The following is a 20,065-nucleotide window of genomic DNA, read 5'->3' as shown; positions in this document are numbered from 1 at the left end:
TATATATATATATGTCACGCCCCGTGTCCGAAGCGTCGGTGACATCCGGCATTGTTTAACAATTACTTGAAAACAATTAAGCCTCGTATCGAAATGCCAAAAACCAGTCTTTTTCATAAATTAAACATTGTCTTTACATTGACAAAATAATATAAAACAAATACATCAGAGTTGCGAATGCGGAATTAAACAAAAGAAACTAAAAAACTTAATTCTTGGATCTTGCTCATCGTTTACCATCCCCAGAAAGCTTCCTGCTCTTCCTCGTTCACTTGTTCTTCATTCTTACTTGAAATTTGTAAGGGGTGAGTGTTTTGGGAAACACTCAGCAAGTGGGAGGGTCGATCGATTTCCAAATATACATATAGAACTTAATATTTAAAACATTTCTTTAACAAACTTTCAAAACTTATTACTTTTAACTTACAAAAACGAATCGAATATGAGACAGAAGTTAGCAGATGATTTAGAGCATTTCAGAAACAAATCAGATCATTTCAGAACAGACACAACACTGTTACTCATCTCATTTCCATGGTCAAATTGTCCCCAATATGTTAGTCCTCTAAGGGGTGAGGCCAGAACACGGTTTTATACCCACCGATAGGGGCCAGACAGAACATGGTTTTATACCCACCAATGGGGGCCAGACAGAACATGGTTTTATACCCACCAATGGGGGCCAGACAGAATTACAATTCTCGTCTCATTTGAAATAAAGTTGTAACAGTGCAACATAGAATTCAGATTTATCGGACAGAACTTATCAGAGTTTCATATATCAGAATTTCAGACGGATTCAGCGGAATTAAAGAATTTCGAAGAACAGAAGAAAATATATAATCTATCGAAATTTTAAATAGAACAGACTGACTTTTTCTGAAAAAGGGGACACACATACAAGCATGTCATATTATTTATATGCAAGGTTTAAAAATATAAACAAACATACATATCAAAAACCCACTTACAGTGTTTTAGATGTATGCTTCAAAAATGCAGACTTTGAAACAAATTTTCCCGTGGGAATTTGGACAGCACATCAAAGTAAACCTTTAGCAGAATACGTCTTCAAACCAGCAGCACCTAGACGTAGAAATTTAGCACTCGAACCGCACGAGCTCCTTTTTCCCTTGGACGAAAGTTTTGGGACGGTTTTGAGGGGGAGTGGCTGAAACTTTGAGAGGTATTTTGGTGTGCTTTTTATCAACCAAGTGAGTGGTATTTATGGGAAGAAAAATGACCTTCCACCTTTCCATTTGGTCGACCACTTGGAGCCCAAGAAATGGAGTTATTATGCTCATAATGGTGGTCAAGGTAACTCAAACACCAAGAGTCATTCCTTGCATCATATATTTGTCATAGCCCTTAACTCCTCCCGCAGCTTCTTCATGGATTATCTCAACGGTCATTTCTTGCATACCTAATTTTTCCTAACCTTTAGCTCATCCCTTAGCGTCTTCCTTGGTTATCTCAAAGGTTGTTTCTTGCATAATAAATTTGTCCAATTCCTTGGCTCACCTTTTAGCTCCCTTTTTGGTCTTGTTAGGACACACTTGGTTGAGCTGATTTGAGTTGAAAGATATAGTCTTTGATCTGGGGTTTTACTCCTCCAGTGACAATACTTCAATGGATGCGGTTATTTGCAGCTCGGCTTTATGTTGAGTTAATCTCCGAGCTTTGAAGCTACTTCCTCGAGTTATGTCAGCTGAAAATCTAAGTTCATATTTAAGTTTACAGTTAGGATGAAAGTTCTTTGAGCTTAGATTAAGCTAAATTTTAAGTTTGTATTTTTTACATGATTTGCTTCGGATAGAATTTTCCGGGTTCTCACATACCTTCCTCCTTATTGAAAGTTTCGTCCCCGAAACTTGGATCAGCTTGAGCTTTTGAATAAATGAGGATATTGAGAGCACATTTTCTCTTCAAGTTCCCAAGTGGACCCCCTTTCAGTATGATTTGACCACTGCACTTTGACATGTGGGATTGTCCGGTGCCTCAACACTTGGTCTTTTGTTTCCACTATTTGGATAGAGACTTCTTCATATTTGAGTTCTTCGTTAAGGTGTCTATCAATCATCAGTGGAGCAACTTTGAGTACATGACTGGGGTCTGGGACATATTTCCTCAGTTGCGAGATGTGAAAAACGTTGTGAATCCTGAACATTTCAGGTGGCAAAGATAGACGGTAGGCTAAGGTTCCCACCTTTTCCAATATCTCGAACGGTCCTACATATCTCGGGTTTAACTTTCCGAATTTGCTGAACTGAACCACTCCTTTCATGGGAGAAACCTTGACATAAGCATTTTCACCAATCTCCGATTCAAACGGTCTTCTCTTCAAATCAGCCCAACTCTTTTGTATATCTTGGGCTGCCTTGAGTCTTTCCCTGATTATGGCTACTTTGTCAACGGTTAATTGAACAAGCTCTGGTCCAGCAACAGCCTTTTCTCCGACTTCATCCCAGTATAGAGGCGACCTACATTTTCGGCCATACAGAGCCTCATACGAAGCCATCTCGATGCTACTGTGATAGCTGTTGTTATAGGCGAATTCTATAAGGGGTAATTGTTCACTCCAGTTTCCAGTAAAATCTAGAGCACATGCCCTCAGCATGTCCTCGAGGGTTTGAATTGTTCTCTCGGTTTGGCCATCAGTTTGTGGATGATAAGCCGTACTGAGAGTTACTTTGGTTCCCATGGCCTTCTGAAAACTTTTCCAAAATCTTGATACAAATCTTGGGTCTCTGTCATACAGTATAATTACTGGGACTCCGTGTAGTCTTACTATATTGTCCATATATAAGGTAGCTAACTTGTCCAAGTTTTAATTCATCCGTACTGGCAAGAAATGTGCATACTTGGTCAACCTGTCAATGATTACCCAAATTCCATCGTGACCTTGCCTTGATCTTGGTAGTCCTACTACAAAATCCATGGAGATGTTATCCAACTTCCATTTTTGTATTTCCAATGGCTGTAAAAGTCCTTCAGGCCGTTGGTGTTCTGCCTTGACTTGTTGACAGGTCAGACATTTGGAAACAAAGACAGCTACGTCTTTCTTCATTCCGTTCCACCAGTAATTATTTTTCAGGTCTCTGTACATTTTGGTGTTTCCTGGATGTACTGAAAATCTTGATTTATGTACCTCGGTCATTACCTCTTCTTGAATTCCATCGATATCGGGCACATACAACCGTCCTTTCATCCTAAGGATACCATTCTCATCCATTTGAAACTCTGGAACCTTTCCTTCTTGGATCTGTTCTTTAATTTTAATGATAGAGGTGTCTTGACTCTGCTTTAATTTAATGGTTTCTCGAAGTCTTGGTTGCGCCGATAGTGAAGATAAACTCATTTTTCCAAAATTTCTTCGACTCAATGCATCTGCCAACTTATTCGCCTTACCTGGATGATAACTGATTACCAAATCATAATCTTTTAGAAGTTCCAGCCACCTTCTTTACCTCATATTAATTTTTTTTTGGTGAAAATGTACTTGAGGCTCTGGTGATCAGTAAAAACTTCGCATTTCACTCCATAAAGGTAGTGCCTCCAGATTTTATGCACAAATACCACTGCGGCTAACTCCAAGTCATGAGTGGGGTAGTTTTGCTCATAAGGTTTTAGTTGCCGGGAGGCATAAGCAATTACCTGACCTTCTTGTATAAGTACACACCCTAATCCTCCCTTTGACGCATCACTATATATAGTGAAATTCTTACCATCCTCGGGAAGAATTAGTACTGGTGTGGATGCAAGTTTTGTCTTCAGGGTTTCAAAACTTCTTTCACATGCCTCATTCCAAATGAATTTCGAATTTTTTTGAATAAGTTTAGTGAGTGGGATGGCTATCGAAGAAAATCCTTCCACAAATTTTCTATAGTAGCAAGCTAAACCAAGAAAACTTCTTACTTCGGTTACTGTTTTAGGTTGTGGCCAATCCTTGATGGCCTCTACCTTCTTAGGGTCTACTGACAACCCAAATTCAGAAATTATATGTCCTAGGAACGCCACACTTTTCAGCCAGAATTCACACTTCTTGAATTTGGCATATAGTTCTTTTTCTCTCAGTGTTTGCAACGTGAGACGCAAATGTTCTCGGTGTTCTTCCTCACTTGGTTAGTATACCAAGATATCATCAATAAAAACAACCACAAACTTGTCGAGGTATGGCTTGAATACTCGATTCATCAGGTCCATAAATGCTGCAGGAGCATTTGTTAGACCAAAAGGCATTACTGTAAATTCGTAATGTCCATATCTCGTCCTAAAAGCAGTTTTAGGGATATCCTCAGTTTTGACTTGCAGTTGATGATATCCAGATCTTAGATCGAGTTTTGAGAAAACTTTGGCTCCCTTTAGCTGATCAAAAAGATCGTCTATTCTTTGGAGTGGGTATTTATTCTTTATGGTGATCTTGTTTAACTCCCGGTAGTCAATACATAGCCTCATACTTCAGTCTTTTTTCTTTACGAACAGCACTGGGGCTCCCCACGGAGATGCACTAGGGCAAATCTGCTTCTTGTCTAGTAATTCCTGAAGTTGCTCCTTTAACTCTTTTAATTCAGCTGGAGCCATTCGGTATGGTGCCTTTGAGATTGGTGCAGCACCAGAGACCAAATTGATTTCAAATTCTACTCCCCTATTGGGTATCTCTCCTGGTAATTCCTCGGAGAAAAAATCTGGAAATTCTTGAACAATTGGTATATCCCCCAACTTTGGGACTTCTTCTTCTTTGATCTCAGTAATCATCGCCAGATAAATTTCTTCTCCTCCTTTTATGGCCTTAGAGGCTTGTGAGGCGGATAACAGAGATTTCCTTTCCTTGGATTTTCCGTAGTATATGACTTCCTCTTTAGTCGGAGTCTGAAGTCTAATTTCTTTCTTTTGACAGTCCACCATGGCATGGTTTTTAGCTAACCAGTCCATTCCAAGAATGATGTCAAACTCAACCATATTGAGTTGAATCAATTCCACTTCAAAAGTTTGTTTGTTGACACCAATTTTACAGTTTCGATACACTTTGTGTGTCTCAATTATTTTACTCGCCGGTGTTGCCACTCTTAATGGTTCATTAAGACTATCATGTTGAAGTTTAAGTTTCTTAGCAAATCTTCTAGACACAAACGAGTGTGTAGCACCACAATCAAACAAGGTATATGCAGGCATTTCATTGAGTAAAATAGTACCTGCCACCACTTCATTGGTGTTATCAACTTCCTCCACGGTTATTGCGTACAGCCGCGCATTAGTTTTGTTTTCCTTCTGTTTGATGGGTCACGTCCTTTTGTCTTTGTTGTCTGGGTAGTCCTTAATCCGGTGACCCACTTTACCGCATTTGAAACATGTTTTCCGATAACATTCTCCAATGTGCTTCTGTCGGCATGTATCGCACCACTTTCTTTCGATATTGCCAGCACTGTTGAAATTTACTCTTGGAGGTCCACTTGAATGATTCTGCTTCTTGAATTTCGGACTATTTTGAGCAGATTGGCTGACCAATGGTCTCTTGTTCCTATTTTCCTCTTCACGGCGCTTGATATCTGTTTCCGCGCTCATCGCCGCGCCCATCAGATCAGCAAAATTATTCGGCTTGAATACTGCTAAAGCCGATTGAATCCGGCTGTTCAGTCCTTTCTTAAAGCGATGCATTTTCAATGTTTCGTCAGACATGATCGTTGGGACATAAGTTCCCAGATCGTTAAATCTTGAAGTGTATTCCATCACTGTCATGTCTGGGGTCTGCTTGAAGTTTTCAAATTCGTTCAACTTGTGCAGACGAAACTCGGCTGGGTAGTATTGTTTAAAAAATTCTCTCTTGAAACTCTGCCATGTGATTTCTTTTACTTCAGCTAGAGATGGTGACACAGTTTCCCACCACTTACGTGCTTTGTCTTCTAGAAACGGTGTTACAACTTCTACTCTCAATTCTTCAGGCGCTTCCAGGAGGTGTAGTTGGGATTCGACATTTTTGAGCCAGTTATGACTGACTTCCGGGTCTGGGTTTCCATCGAAAGTTGGAACTCGATTCCTTCTCAGAGATTCATAATGGTATTTAATTCCACGCGGTTGGGGTTCTGGTGGTGGCTGGATAGCGTTGGCAAGGTGGTTCACGATTCCTTGCAACGTGGCGGCTACAATGGTAGCTATTGCCATCATATCTTCTTGACTGAGATTCACTCTTGGTGGTGGCGGCGGATTTTCATTTTGGTTGGGCCACGAGGATTACGGTTGTTTCGGGGTGGTCTGCCTGCCATTTCCTATAAAAATGTATTTTATTAATTTATTTGCCATGATGTAAAATCAAAATTATTTCATAAATTTTGAAATTCATACAATCAACAGTTTCAAAATAAAGGATTAATCAAAAAATTTTAGATACAGTCGATGCCTAATCTAGAGTTCTCTCCCTACTCATCTATGACCTCACCGTCTCCTACCGCCTCACTAATCTCCTCTTCTTCAATAGGATTTTCTTCTTGGTTAGCTTCAAGTTCTTCCAAGAGTTACTTCATATTGATTATGTTATTCTGTAGCTGATCAATATGATTTTGCAACTGTTTGTTGTGGTGGTCAAGGTTGTTTACTTGCTCTTGAAGCTCCTGTATTGTCAATTGGCTTACTTTTTCATCAATTTCTTGTTCTTCGATTCGTTCCTCAAGACGGCGTTGTGTTTTGAGAAGGCTATCATCCCGGATTTGGAGTGTAAAAATCCTATCTTAAGCTTTGTTTAACTCTTGCTTGGTGATCTCGAGACGACGTTCCGACTTTTGATGATAGGCAGCATAACGTCTAACGTCCTCGCGTAGTCTCTTCTCTTCCTCTCTGGCTTCACGAAGATCCTCCATCATGCATACATTATTCCCATCCAACTGGTAGTTGTCTCTCTCAAGTTTTTCATTTTTTTCTTTCAGTGTTTTAATTTCTGTCTCTTTTTTCTGAAGTTGTTTTTGAAGTTCATTTATAATGTCTTGAAGATCCATGTTTGTTTTCCTATAAAAAAAAATTACAATTTTACTGATAGTATACTCATCCAATTTTAAATATGCAATAAGATAATAGATAGTTTCATTTAAAAATAATTCGGTACATAATATTTTCTTAATAGCAATTTCACTACAATCAAGATACTTTTATTAAAATATTGATACTAATCTAGTCTATCATCTCTCCTCCGTCGCTGTCGTTGTCACTGTCGTCTCCGGCCACCTCCATCGGTGCCTCCTCCTCCTCTGCCATGTTCTCTACCACTAAATGCAAGTAGTTGTTCTGGTCTTGAAGCTGATCCATGGTTCTGTGGTGCCTTGAAATGTACCGCTCTTGCTTGGCGCTGAACTCTTCCTGACGCTGACGAGCCTGAGTAGCACGTCCTCGCTCTATCTCAATTCTCTCCAGCAAATCCCTGTTGAGTGAGGCTAAGCACGCGATGCGAGCTGAATCAGTCGGCATCTGTAGAAGTTGGCTCTCAGCCAAGTCCAAGTGATGAGCTAATCGATGTACGTCAGTCTCCAGTATGTGCCTAATCTCACTTAGTTCTTTCTTTTCCAGTCTTTCCTTGGCTAGTTGCGCTTTCAAGGTCGCGATTTCCCTAGCTTGATTATCGATGGTAAGCTGACGCATACGAAGGGCAGCATGTGCGCGCGTACGTGGAGCAGCCATTTCCTAGGATAAAGATCGAGGTAAAGCATCAGAATCATATAAAGGATAGAAAGGCACAAATAATAGAAACAAAGTTGTCGTGGAAAGTTTTCGATACTAAGGATTTGTGGAACGATTGAAGGGATAGATTTTGAAGTTGATCGAAAGTTTACGGAACAAACGAAAGTTGAACCCAGATTGGGATACACTTGGCTTTTGCCAAAATTTGACTTCGCCAAATTTTGTCTATCAAAATCACAGCGGGATTATGAATCTGGCGGCTCTGATACCACTTAAATGTCACGCCCCGTGTCCGAAGCGTCGGTGGCATCCGGCATTGTTTAACAATTACTTGAAAACAATTAAGCCTCGTATCAAAATGCCAAAAACCAGTCTTTTTCATAAATTAAACATTGTCTTTACATAGACAAAATAATATAAAACAAATACATCAGAGTTGCGAATGCGGAATTAAACAAAAGAAACAAAAAAACTTAATTCTTGGATCTTGCTCATCGTCTACCATCCCCAGAAAGCTTTCTGCTCTTCCTCGTTCACTTGTTCTTCATTCTTACTTGAAATTTGTAAGGGGTGAGTGTTTTGGGAAACACTCAGCAAGTGGGGAGGGGGGGTCGATCGATTTCCAAATATACATATAGAACTTAATCTTTAAAACATTTCTTTAACAAACTTTCAAAACTTATTACTTTTAACTTACAAAAACGAATCGAATATGAGACAGAAGTTAACAGATGATTCAGAGCATTTCAGAAACAAATCAGATCATTTCAGAACATATACAACACTGTTACTCATCTCATTTCCATGGTCAAATTGTCCCCAATATGTTAGTCCTCTAAGGGGTGAGGCCAGAACACGGTTTTATACCCACCGATAGGGGCCAGACAGAACATGGTTTTATACCCACATAGGGGCCAGACAGAACATGGTTTTATACCCACCAATGGGGGCCAGACAGAATTACAATTCTCGTCCCATTTGAAATCAAGTTGTAACAGTGCAACACAGAATTCAGATTTACAGGACAGAACTTATCAGAGTTTCATATATCAGAATTTCAGACGAATTCAGCGGAATCAAAGAATTTCGAAGAACAGAAGAAAACATATAATTAATCGAAATTTAAAACAGAACAGACTGACTTTTTCTGAATAAGGGGACACACATACAAGCATGTCATATTATTTAAATGCAAGGTTTAAAAATACAAACAAACATACATATCAAAAACCCACTTTTTCAGATGATTCAGAGCATTGTCTTGGTCTGTTTTTTAAACTTCTTAAAATACCCTCACTCCACATCTCCACTTTTTCAGAGTTCTAACCTAATCACCGTATCTTCTTCTCTCCCAAATCCCAAACGAAGAGAGCGCCTGAAAGTCNGATGCTCATAATGGTGGTCAAGGTAACTTAAACACCAAGAGTCATTCCTTGCATCATAAATGTGTTCTAGCCCTTAACTCCTCCCGCAGCTCCTTCATGGATTATCTAAACAGTCATTTCTTGCATACTTAATTTTTTCTAACTTTTAGCTCATCCCTTAGCTTCTTCCTTGGTTATATCAAAGGTTGATTCTTGCATAATAAATTTGTCCAACTCCTTGGCTCACCTTTTAGCTCCTTTTTTGGTCTTGTTAGGACATACTTGGTTGATCTGCTTTGAGCTGAAAGATCGAGTCTTTGAGCTGGGGTTTTAGTCCTCCAGTGACAATACTTCAATGGATGCGGTTATTTGCAGCTTGGCTTTATGTTGAGTTAATCTCCGAGCTTTGAAGCTACTTCCTCGAGTTATGTTAGCTGAAAATCTAAGTTCATATTTAAGTTTACAGTTAGGATGAAAGTTCTTTGAGATTAGATTAAGCTAAATTTTAAGTTTGTATTTCTTACGTGATTTGCTTCGGATCGAATTTTCCGGGTTCTCACAATATATATTGTTACTTTATATATTATGTGAAAATAAAAATAATAATAAAAGCACATCTAATTATATATTATTATATTAAATGAAAAAATATATATATATATATAAATCAGTATATGACTTTGTTTTTAAAATGAATATGTTTGTATATTTGAATATATAAAAGAAATAAAGAATATATGTTATGATTTTCCGATAAATTTTATTACTAAGTGACTAGTAATCTCTTATTATTTTATTTATTAAAGCTGAGTATCTTATAATAACTGTCTTGGTCTGTTTTTTAAACTTCTTAAAATACCCTCACTCCACATCTCCACTTTTTCAGAGTTCTAACCTAATCACCGTATCTTCTTCTCTCCCAAATCCCAAACGAAGAGAGCGCCTGAAAGTCCACTCTCCTTTCTTCATTTTTCAGATCTAGGTTAAATCTGTTTCTGAAGCATAAAAATTCTCGTGCAGAGAACAACAAATACACCAGCCCGTTGAATACATCGGAAATTCGATCAGTTTACGGTAAATTTGGAATAGAAATATTATTTGGTTTGCCTTCATTTCTACGACAATGGTTTGCCTTCATTTCTACAGATAGCATCTAATGATTTATCCATTCTTTTTAGTCATTTGGGCTCGGACATAGTCAGCTCAATTTGTCGGTCAACTCCCCTCCGCCTCCGGCTCTTCCCTTCCAAAACAACTTCATCTTCTCCCAACCGCCGCTGCAACTCCCTACGGTATTTGCATTTTTTTGTGATAATTCTGTGAAAAATTATCTGAACCTCAACGGTGGGACGCCATTAGTTGCTTGAATTGACTATGATTCGAGGACGTATGTCATCAATGTAAAACTTTCGCCATCTTCGTACAAACCTCAGCTTCCTCTTTTTTCTTCTCAGTTGGATCTTCCTCCAGTTCTTGAATAATATATGTATGTTGGATTCTCTGCTTCAACTGGTTTGCTAGCAAGTTCCAATTATCTCTTGGGTTGGAACTTCAAAATAAAAGGGGAAGCAAAAAGCTTGGATTTGGCTTCTATCCCTTCGCTTCCAGCAACCAAAAACCAACCAATAGGCCAAATTGTACCATTCGCAATGGTGGAAGCTGCCATTTTTATTGTGGCTTCAATCTTTATGGCTAATTTCTTAATGGTAAATATATTTTTTCTTTTCTTCTTCGCAAATCATATTTACTCTTTGTTCATTTTTCTCCTCCTGTGCTTGACCGTAATCCATTTGTTTCATTTTCCGTGTTTTTCGACTTTTTAAATTTCATCGTCCATGGAGGATTAAAGCCGAAGAAACATCGGTTCACTAGCCCCTTTCTCACCACATGGTAATTTCTTCTTAAAAATTGTGCAGTTTGTTTACTTCACACAAATAAATATAAGCCCTCACTTGATAGCATGTGCTTGGATATTTGATTGCTACTTAAGCACCCATTGAGAAAGAGACAAGGTTTTGCACAGATGTTTGTCTTTGTTTTACTTCTTAAACACATCGCTCGAATTTACTCATTTTAATATCTAACAGTGGACCAATTTCAAATATATAAACTACTGTAATTTCAAGGAATAAAATTCATATCAAAAGCCTGTATTTTTGGAGCTTCGCAAACTGGAATCGAACTCTTTTTTATTAATTTTTTCTGTTTTACATGCCATATATGTTTGAGAATCAATACAAGTTGCTGCAAATTATAATTTACTGAAAAAAATTTGAGGTTACGAACTAAGTAAGCAACATTACAAGTAATATACTCGCATAATTAAATCCACTTTCTATGCTCAATTTCACATTTTCTTATGCTTCCTTTTAATTGATATGGATTTTAAGTTGCAACAAGGCTATTATTATATTTTACGTCATATTTTATTTCATAATTCTGCAAACATTGCTAAATTTATCAAGTTTTCATTGAATTTTTTCATATCATATCATATGGTTTGCATTAAATGAAAGCTTTGTTATTCATATTAAAAATATCAGGACCATTACTTCATGATTTTTGATTAAGTTTTATGCTATTTTTTTTTATATGTTTAACGTTTATGAAATATAAACTACCCTAATTGCGACATAAACAATAGGAATCAAATGTCTTACAATTCTTACTTTTTTTTACAAACTCCACCACCCACTTCAACCAACCGCATTTTGTTAAATTCAATAAATCATTATGAAATTACTATTTATCTTTAAAATGTTCTTTAAGGTCTCATTTTATTATCCAAAAAAAAAAATTAAACAAAACATCACGCACCCAAACTTTTATTAACTTAATGGTGAAACCACGTAATTACTGTTTCGTGTGCTTGAAAAATATATATAATCAAAACTACTAATTGATTTCGTCATTTGGTTTCATTTTGAGCCTTTCATAACATTATTACTTATTTTTAAAATATTATTTGATGGATAAATTTTTTTATAAAATAAAAAATCATAAAAAAATTTGCGCACCCAAACTTTATTTAACTTAATGGTAAAACCACGTAATTAATCTTTCATGTGCTTGAAAAATATATATAATAAAAAATTCTTATTGATTTCGTCATTTGGTTTCATCTTACATCAAATAACATAATCTTAATTTTTGTTTATTGTTTGACTGTATCTAACTAACAATTGACAAAACACACCTTTGATGATAAAAAAAAATATATGTTTGTACAGAAGGTAGCTATCTACCTCTTTCCGTTTCTCGGAGCGTTCAAACGTGAACCAAAACTCGATACCATCTACTAAAAGTTGGACCCGAAATTTTGACCATTTTTCATGATTCTGCATTGCATATGTCTTTCACATCTTTATGTCAGTATCTTAGTTTATGTTTTAGGTTGAGTTTGATGGAATGATAATATATTTCTCTTGCAGATATCTAAATATTGAAAAATGAAAGCCACAATTTCGGGAGAAAATAGACCAGACAACAATGTCAATAACACGTTTTCTATACGGAATGACATTGCAAATCAACAAAAAATGTCTTCACAGGTTTGCAAATTTTTTTTATTACATATTTGAAGTAAACATTTTAGTACTGTATTGTTGCAAATTATAACAAAAAATTAAATAAGTATTTCTATTATAAGAATCAAGTTCATTCATGATCACTCAACATAATAATACAATTGCATTGATATATATAATTTTTTATGTCTATCATATTTATACAAAAACTATGATATATAGAAAACATATAGGCTCAAATAGTTGACGACAATGACATGTACGTACATACAAAAATAATCATTTCAGTTTTTATGAAATGTATTCCAACATTATTTTCTTATTTTCATAATCTCATTAACTATGTTCTATCATTCTATGTAGGACATGACAAATTCAAACTTCAGCTCTTACACCATCGAAAAGCGACAAATGCAAACGCATAACGAACGTGAAAGAATACATTCTATGACCCAACAACAACGACAATCTTATCTTGCTCGACGACGATCAAATTACCAAATTAGAAGAATGAATTCTACTTCCTCAAATTCTACTTCACACCAGCATTGTATAATACGTAGTTCAAAAAAAATTTACATGATCTATAAATCATACTTTTATTGTGTGATAGATGCACAACGCACTTACAATATGCATATATTGTTCAACAGATCAACAAATAAATTGGATGTTGGCCCAGCGTAACAGACGACGATCAATGAATGAGGATGCAAGGAATATGAAATTGGCTCGCTGTCGTGGAGACTAGATGAGAGATCATCAATTCCAGATGAGTCTAATCTTGGTAATATGATTTAGTTGCGCCAACTATAATGATTCAAAAATCAACTCATAACATCGGTGAAAATCGTAAGTATCTTCTACAATATTTGGAATTATATCCACAATGTAATGTTAAACATTACTTTCTTGGCAAAACAATCATATATTTAATTTCTTCATTTATACAAAACATCCTAAATAGTTTTCATTCTCAAATACTACTATTTGAGGTAAAAAAGGCTTCACATCTATTGTTCATGACAGTTGTTGATGTGACTACAGTGTGACAAACATGTCGCTCAGAGCCGATGTCTTTTCATACTTTGACATCAAATTTCGAGCGTAGAAGTACTAGTACACGTCTATCATCGCCAAATTCTGTTCATCAAGGTATTCTACTATATCCAAATAAATAATCAATTCAATATATATGTATCGCACCTTTATGCATTATCAATAGATTTAAATAAAAATAAATAATTGAATCAATTTTTCCATTTGTGACACACACGTGAATTTTTTTTTAAAAAAAAACTTTTTATTGCTTCTGCCATCGATTTACCATTCAATTTCTACCTTTAATATTTAATGAATTCGATGATATTCAATCAACCAGGTGATTGATTTTTATTTTTTTTTTATTTCTTAAATTTTATGCACAAATATTTAATCATTTAAAAATTTTAAAAAGTTGATTTAAAATTTACTTGGAAACATATTTTATGAAATATATTTTAAAAATGGAAAAAATATAATTTGAACACATTGTACATTTTTTAATGTCTTATTTTCCCATTTTTGTCCAAAAATTTTAATTTATTTAAAATAATTATTCTCATTTTTCAAAAAGTCATATAAAAAAGAATTATTATTTGAAATTATGATATATTTTTTTAACCGTAAAATATGAAATATATGAGTTTTTCATTAGCGATTAGTTGCATTTCGCAATTTCGATTAAGATATAGTACATGAAAAATGTATTTTGAAATTTTTGCAATACACAGTATATATCGTCAAACATTTTGAAAATATGTTATTTTTAAAAACAAAAATTACAAATAGATTATAATAATAAAATTCCACTGTATAATGTATTTGATCAATCTTACAGAAACAACTTTTTTTAAATTGTTTAATTTGAATATTAATTTTTAATTTTTGCATGAATTAACTTCAGTGAAAACAATGTCATTACCAACATCCAACGATATCCATGTCCACGTCGATATCATAACCTATCAAGAAATTTCGGTGAAACTAAGATAAATTATCGGTGGCAATTGTATGACCCAAGAATTTGTATACATTGCCAAACTTTACTGTTTCATGGTGAAACATCACAATTTTGCTGTAGAAATGGAAGTACAAATTTGGATCACATTCCTTCTCCTATTGAATTGCAAGATTTGTATGCTGCGGATAATGAGGAAGGCAGGAATTTTCGGCAGTTCATAAGGGCATACAATCATGTTTTCTCTTTTACATCGATGGGAGTCAACTTAGATGAGTCCTTAACTACCGGTAGTCATGGAATCTACACATTTCGTGCCCATGTATCAATATATCACTCGATTGGAAGTCTTCTACCAAATGAGAATTGTAGGCCAAGGTACATGCAGATGTGGATTGTAACGTCCCGAAAATTTAAAGGTCCACGCAAACCACATGTATGCAATTATTAAATTCTTTTGTATTTTAATTAAATGTTTTAATTGCCTGAATTAATTATGTTGTGCATATTTGTATGTTTAAAATTATATTTTCTACATGATTGCATTAAAATGTATTTTTAAAAGGTTATTCGAGTTGCGATCGAGGAACGGAGACCGATGGCTGAAAAAAATATAAATTTTTTTATTAAATAATTGTTTTTTTAATTATTTAAAATATGGTAGATGTTTTTTCTTATTTTTGAAAATAAGGGGGTGTTGATGTGCTTTTATACGTCGGGACGTAAATTTTATCGGTATTCGTTTTTCAACAAAAACTCGAACGTTTTGGCAACCCGGCTGATAAATTCACAAACTTATTTAAACAAAACTATTTTTAGTATTTTAATTAAAGACTAATGGGCCTAATTAAACTCTTAATAAGCCTAAAGCATTGTTAATGCTTTGTTTAATATTTAAAGTGTAAAAATCCCACCCCATGACCACAATACCACACGCCCACCTCCCCCAATCAAACCAAACTCTTCTCTCAAATTAAAGGTCACGGCCCCCACTTCCCAACTCAATTCAAACACTTCTTTCCAACAAATTACACACGCCACACACCATCAAAGCAAGGAAGAAGTATCGAATATAGCAAGAAAAAATTCAGCCAACGTCTTCTCGCCGCCGTTCTTCGATCCGTCAACATTATATCGTGCGTTAAATACGTAAAGGCACGCCATATTCTTCTTTTACTCATCATCACACCATATTATATAAATATGTTTGAAATTGCATGAAAAACAAGTTGCAACATGATATATTTTCGGTTTTGTGTAAGATGCCAATTTTTAAGGCTTGAATTTGAGGAAAAAAACATGTTTGTTATGTTGTTAAAGGGACTGCCATGATTAGGATTGGTTATGGGATGTTTTTGCATGTTTTCAAGAGTCCTTAAACACACCGAAATGTTGCAAATCTAAAAGAACAAGCTGGAACCGTGGGTAGTTAATTAAGTAGGGTCGATGTGCTTGTTGATCTTCATGAGTTCGGTTGTGACGGAAATCATACATTCGAATATCGCATATGATTATCGAATAAATTCATATTTGATTTAGGATCTTTGTAGTTGATTTACTAACCTTTTTCGATGATATTAATACACTTCGATGGTCTGACGCTGATCACGAACGGAAAGGAATCAATTATGCACAATCCAAATGCTTAATAATTGTGATTTGTTTGTTACAATATTTTTTTGAAGAACAAGTCTCGGCCCCTCTTATTTTGTATATCATAATCATTGTTTGGGAGTAGGATTAGGGAAGTTATTTAGAAAAATAACCACTCCCTCCATAAATTCAAATTACCAAATATATATATATATATATGTATATATAAATTCTTACATCTCCCACTCGCACATGAGGGCTAGACATCTTGCCTAGATTTATCACAATAATATATCACCAATTTCATACAAGCAAATGGATCGTGTGACCAATGAGCATATTAAATAAGAGCTCAGAGCCATACACTGGTTAAGGATATATAGCAGCTCAATTCAAAACATATTTATGAGGACATTTTACTCGTTATACCTCAGATTTATTTTATTACACTAATCAACGAATCTCTTGTCCCAAAATAAAATAAAAGAGCATACTTGATTCAAAATTATTCATATCTGTATGTATTCACAATTATGTTCTAACAACTAAGTTAAACATAATTAGCCGACTTGTGAATACAAAATAAGTGTCAAAATAAATCTTCATTTCCCACTAGAATCTTTCAATCTTTATTTTAGTTGCTTTCTTAAACATGTACCTCATCACCGAATCGTTCATAGCTATTGGTATCTTGCTAAAGTAGCAACACTAAAATAAAATTAAAGAGACTGTTGAAAGTCTTAAGGGTATAATATTAAGTTTATATATGATCTCACACAATGATCTGGGACTCGAATAATCATTATCCAAATGGTCACTTCAGCACACGTGTTATGAAACACGTGCTACGATGTGTTTCTTCCTCTATAAAATGTATGTCTCAAAAAATATTCACATCGTACAGATCTTAGTTCAAGTGCATCTCAACACTCAAATTGAGTTTTCTTTTTATTTATCCTCCAACATGTATCAATATAAAGAAAACTCTAATCTGGCTATAAGACAAGTTAAATGGATTGTGGGAAAATCCATTTCGATTACAATAAAATCTAAATAAGTAATCTCATCTTGGTAATATATACCAAGGAAACATGTAAAGGCCTAAAAATCCGTGCTTGAAAAATTGCAGAAAATTTAAAAATTTTCTTTTTAAATAAATAAAATTTCCCCATTCGTAATTGAACTGATAAATAAAGTTTGATGTTCAAAGTGACAGCGGAAGAAATTAACATTTTTCGAAACAACAGTTAGAAATTTATCCAACAATATATAAAAATGTCTGAGCAATCAAATAATAATAAATGCTGAAAATGAGGTCCTTGGGTCCCACTACTGCCGACTCGAGCTGGCTCACTGATCCCCGCCCTCGGTCCCGACATCATCAGTACCTACAACAATCAAGTCTAGTGAGCCTAAAGACTCAGCATGCATATATCGTAAATAACAAGTAAATAAATAATAAAGTCGCATGCAAGTGAAAATTTCTTGTACTGAGGTGTAACGTAAAATATCATTTCAATGGTAATTGTAGTACGTGCATAACTGAACTGAAAATATCATAGTGAAAATGTTTGCTATTTGGAGCCCTGTAATGAAATAAATTGTAATAATTTTCTGGTGAGATTATGGTCTACGCAAGTGGTCCCTGAACTGAGCTGAACTGAACTGACCGGTAACTAGCGACCGGGCCGGTAACTGGCGACCGGACTTAATAATGTATGTCTGATCAGACTACTGCCACAGTATACTGGGTGAAACAACTGAACTGACCGGTAACTGGCGACCGGGCCGGTAACTGGCGACCGGACTTAAGCATGATAGTAAAGTGACCACAAGCAATATCGCATAAATCTCAAAATGAATATTTGCACGTAATATAATTAACTAACATAATTAAATATGAACAATTTCGATCTTCTTGCAATAAAATCATGTACTTGCGATATTTAAAAATACCTATATGGCTTGATTGAAGAGTGAAAGAAGATATAAACATGCCTTGGTTTGTTTTGACAGAAAACAAACGAAATAACGACGCGGCGCGACGGAGACGGAGTGTTCTTCACTTTCTCACTTTTCTCTCTTAATTCCTTTAAACCAAGCATGCACTATAATTATTATAATAGCGTAAAAATCGTAAACGTGATGCATGAACATTTAAAAATATCATGATTTGTGCTCAGGGCGCTGCCAGGACCAAAATCTCAACGCGGGTGCAAAATGACCATTTCGTCCATAGAAACCCAAAAATTATCGTTTCACCCCTGGACCTCTAAAATTGATCCGAAGCTTACCAAACTCCTTAAAATATCCCAAAACATAATTCAAAGCATTGCTAAATGTAAACTCGAGCCAGAATCATAACTTGACCGATTCATTTTAAAACTTAGACCGGGATCCCGTTTTAACCCGAATCGACTCGAAACTTAACCGAATTTCTCCCAACTTTTTAACACACCTTATAAACACTAAAAAGGCCCTAAAACCACGATTCCAGCCCCTTAGACCTTCGAACAAGTCCCTGGACAGCGGCTGGAAAATTCAGCAAGCCATCACCCAACTCTAGCCGTGACCCTAGCAAGCTTCTACCGTCCTTTCGCCACAACCTATGAGACCAGCCCCGACTCAGCCCCTCCTAGACCACTCTAGGACCCCTATGAACCTACTGGACTCCCGGCCCAAGCCCCAGCCCCAGCGAAGCGCACCTCTCGAACCAAAGAAAACACGCGGCCACGCCTCGCATAAGATGCGATGGCTTCTATCCTAGGAAACCTTCTTCCACTTCGTGACCAGCTGTATTGGGGCTTCCCCTGGACCTCGGTTGGACCCTCATGGACTGCACCTTGGTCTGGTTCAGTCCCTTTTTCAGCCGAGTCTACTCTACCTTGCACCATACTTCTCGAAACCCTTATTGCCTAAAGACAACCTCTCGGCCCTTCCACCTGTAGCCACCAGCAAAGTTTTTAATTCCCAAAACAACAACATGTCACCATATCCAGGCCCTGAACAACCAAAAACCGCAGCCCCTTGCACCCAAACATCAAACACGTGAGTTAAATGCATAAAATACGGTTTTTTTTTTTACGAACAAGACAAAGCATAAACGAATCAACAACTGGTTTAAACATTTTTCGTATGCGAGAACACATGTAACAGCATATAATGGCGGGAATAATGCAGAAATAAGGATACATGGCGTGCCTGATAATTTTTGTGCATACATGCTCGAAGGGAAGCAAACCGATACGTGGAGTAGCGCTTGATTTTTGAAGAAAAAGACACAACCGAAAACCTTGCTGCTGCACTCACGAAGGGGATGGCTGATTGGAGGGGATGGGCGGCTGGTGGGAGGGATTAGTTTAGGTTAAGGAGTGGTTTAGGTTAAATAAATAATAATCAAATAGCTAATGGACGTAACTTGTTTAATTAAAAGATTAAAAAGATAATTAAGCCCAATAAGCTTAAAAATAGGCTCATTAAATCCAAACACACTCTCGAAAAATATTTCGTGTTAAAAAGATTTTGAAAAGATTAGTCGAACCATTAAAAAGTCCCCCGATTCGATAAAATTTGCGCATCGCTAAAAATTAAAATCATGCGGGTAAAATACTCAATAAAATCTTATTTTTGAAAAATACACTTAAAAACATTTTAACTTAATTTATAAAAATAAATCGTGTAATAAAATATTTTTCCTGAAAATTCTCCGGTCTTCGTTCCTCGATCGAACGTGAAGTGCACCTAGAAACCCTAATGCATAAACTTTTAAAGTTTCATGAATTATGCATAAAATGTACAAAAATAATTAAACACAAATTCATGGAATAAACATGCATTTTATGCTTTAAAACAATTTAATAAAGTACCAAAGAATTTAATAACTCGCATGCATGTGGTTCATGTGGACCTTCAGATTTTCG

The 20,065-nt window shown here is 35.8% G+C and overlaps 2 long non-coding RNA genes across 4 annotated transcripts in view; both read left to right on the top strand.

Annotated features, from left to right (window-relative positions):
- Positions 1-10,013: 10,013 nt before the first annotated feature.
- LOC140959347 (uncharacterized) lies at positions 10,014-11,930 on the top strand. Of its 2 annotated transcripts, none has more exons than XR_012171970.1 (3): positions 10,014-10,100; positions 10,173-10,426; positions 10,497-11,930. It is a non-coding gene; the product is annotated as an uncharacterized lncRNA (long non-coding RNA). The 2 variants fall into 2 exon arrangements; XR_012171971.1 differs by having other exon boundaries at positions 10,015-10,100; positions 10,548-11,930.
- Positions 11,931-12,438: 508 nt separating this feature from the next.
- LOC140966981 (uncharacterized) overlaps positions 12,439-20,065 on the top strand; it is a 55,506-nt gene continuing 47,879 nt past the window's right edge. The window contains exons 1-4 of one of the 2 annotated variants that reach the window (XR_012173480.1): positions 12,439-12,577; positions 12,917-13,103; positions 13,207-13,405; positions 13,583-13,708. This is a non-coding gene — a long non-coding RNA (uncharacterized lncRNA). The remainder of the gene's footprint in view (positions 12,578-12,916; positions 13,104-13,206; positions 13,406-13,582; positions 13,709-20,065) is intronic. The other variant, XR_012173479.1, reaches the window with a different exon arrangement.

Source organism: Primulina huaijiensis, chromosome 2 (genome assembly GCF_012295235.1).
Source record: "Primulina huaijiensis isolate GDHJ02 chromosome 2, ASM1229523v2, whole genome shotgun sequence".
Classification (NCBI taxonomy): domain Eukaryota; kingdom Viridiplantae; phylum Streptophyta; class Magnoliopsida; order Lamiales; family Gesneriaceae; genus Primulina; species Primulina huaijiensis.
The sequence above is the reverse complement of the archived record's forward strand: the minus strand, read 5'-3'. Positions and strand labels throughout refer to the sequence as shown.